The sequence below is a fragment of the Odontomachus brunneus genome, unplaced genomic scaffold, assembly GCF_010583005.1.
Source record: "Odontomachus brunneus isolate Ranch 3 - 2012 unplaced genomic scaffold, Obru_v1 Obru_scaffold_146, whole genome shotgun sequence".
NCBI lineage: Eukaryota > Metazoa > Arthropoda > Insecta > Hymenoptera > Formicidae > Odontomachus > Odontomachus brunneus.
The window spans coordinates 864,430-867,204 of NW_022639596.1; positions in this window are offsets into that span (position 1 = coordinate 864,430).

Here is a 2,775-nt window from a genome sequence, read left to right on the forward strand (position 1 = left end):
CACACCGCCGAAAGCCTACGTGGCTGTCGTGACCTTCGGGGTCACCACTCAAGGAAGTAGAGCTGCCGAATACCAGCCTCGCGACCGCGAACGAGGATATTTGTATTATTGCGAATCGCTGCCGAAATATCACACCTCTGTAAAGTGCTATCGCCGAATAAAAAAGTCACAGGAATTCTATCCACCTTGTATTTATTTCATAATCACCGAAGACTCTAACCTCCCCGGACTTGTTGAAGAACCAGCTCCTCTACCGAGAGCAGAGCTGAGCTGCCGGTCGTTCGGGCAAGCCGTTCAGGCGGAGGGCGCTTTGCCCTCGGCGGCGAGAGTTAGTGTTGTGATTTCGTTAGTGGGTACGGACCGCCGTACCTGGCGCCCATTTCGTGCTTTGCTTTTTGGAACTGTCGGGTCTTGCCGAATCTGCCGAACGGTCGCCGAGGCGCGAATAATATTGTGTTGCTGCACTCGATTAGTGAACCGGCTGTACGAGCCGCGAGTGTAGCGTTACAGTTTCTATTATCGGAAATTTGTTAAAGGCTTTTCTCTTATTGCTAAGCCCTTATTTGTTCTTACAGAAAATCAATCAAAATTTGTTTGGTTTTATCTTTGTCAGGAAGCTTTTGAAAGTTTGAAGCAAGCTCTGACTACCTCTGCAGTATTATCTTTTCCCTTGGAACGGGGTGAGTTTATTCTTGATACTGATGCTTCGAATTTTGATATCGGTCCAGTTTTGTCTCAAATTCAGGATAATCAAGAAAAAGTTATTGCTTATTTTAGCCGTGTTTTAAATAAAGCTGGAAGAAATTACTGTACAACTCGTGGGGAATTGTTAGCTGTGGTGAAGTCTGTTAAGTCTTTTAATCATTACTTGTATTGTATGATCAAAAGTTTTTGATAAGAACGGATCATGCTTCTCTTAAATGGTTATTATCTTTTAAGGAAATTGGCTCGATGGATTGGAAGGTCAATTGGCTCGATGGATTGAGAAGCTTTAATGTTATAATTTTGAGATTTGTCATCGTAAGGGTTTGTCCCATAAAAATGCGGATGGCCTTTCAAGACGTCCTTGTATGGAAGAAGACTTTAAATACTGTTCTAGAATTGAATCTGGTAAAGGGAATAGTGATAAAGTTGTAACTCGAATAATTTTGGGAAAAGAGTTTCAAATAGATTGGCGCAAAAAACAAATGGAAGACCCTAGTGTTTCAATGATTTTACATGGAGTTGAGTCTGGTTGACGTCCTTTGAGGGAGGAAATTTTAGGCAAGGATGTTTCAGTTAAGTTCTATATTTCTTATTGAAAAAGTTTAATTATTGAAAATGGTATTTTATTTAAAAAATGGGAGACTCCTAATCTTAAATCCAGTCGTTTGCAGATTATCGTTTCTCGTAGTCTTGTAAAGAGAATCTTGGAAGAAGCTCATGACTCTGCTTCTGGGGATCATTTCGGAATAAATAAAACTCTTGATAAAATTCGGAATCGATTTTATTGGACCACTTGTAAAGAGGATGTGGAAGATTGGTGCAGATTTTGCAAAGTTTATGTTTCTAAAAAGGGTCCTTCGGATAAAGGGAAGTCTCCTTTACAAATTTTTAATGCTGGTGCTTCTTTTGAGCGTTTTCAGATAGACATTTTAGCTCTTTTACCTTCGTCTTCTTTTGAGAATAGATATTTATTGGTGGTGGTTGATTGTTTTTCTAAGTGGGTAGAAGCTTTTCCTTTATAAAATATTAGGTTTAGTACGGTGGCGGAAGTTTTTGTGAAAGAGGTAGTTTGAAGACATGGTGTGCCTTTGGAGTTGCACACCGATCAAGGTAGGAATTTTGAATCAAAATTGTTTCAAAAGTTATCTGAATTGTTAGGTTTTAAGAAAACTAGGACTACCGTTTTCACCCTCAATCTGATAGCCAGGTTGATCTGTGTCAGCACCAAACGATTTTACAATATTTATCTAAGTTTGTCTTAGAAAATCAGAAAGATTGAGACTGTTGGATTTCTATGTTTTTATTAGCATATAGGATCTCTAAATATGAGGCAACGGGATTTTCTCTTACAGAATTATGTTTTGCTCGGGATTTAAGACTGCCTTTGGATTTGTTTCGTGGTTCTCTTCCTTTGAGTGGTCGTTGCGATTTAGGGAACAGTTATATTTTCAATTTGCGGGAAAAGTTACATGGTGTTCATCGGTGTGTTAGAGATACTATGGAGGTTAGGAGTGCTAGGATAAGGATGCGTTATGATCAAAACGCAAGGTGGTTATCTTTTGAAGTTGGTCAAAAGATTTGGTTATATAATCCTCGTAGAAATATAGGGAAGGCACCCAAGTTACAAAGATTTTGGGAAGATTTTGGTCCTTTTGAGGTGGTAAAAAAATTAGTAACGTGGTTTATTGCATTCGTCGTTCCAGAAGACATAAAAATAAGATAGTCTACCTGGGTAGATTGGCCTCTTATTCCGAGAGGGATTGACTTTTTTTATTTATTTGAAATGGTCTTTTTTTCATCTGAGTCTGGTTGTAAATAAGATTAAGTGGTTGGATATTTGCTCTTTTCTTTTTTCGTTTCTGTTACAGTGGAACCGGATGAGATTGATTTTATTTGGTGGTCTTCACTTTGTTTTCTACTTTGAAGTCCACCTTGCCTGCGGGTTTTTGATTGTGGTTTTTCCCGCAGGCCTTTGCCTGGAGCGAAGGGCAAATGCCAAAGTGGGGACTTGGGGAGATCTCTTTCAGGAGATCGTTGGGTTCACAATTGTTATTCTCTCCCCCCCCCCCC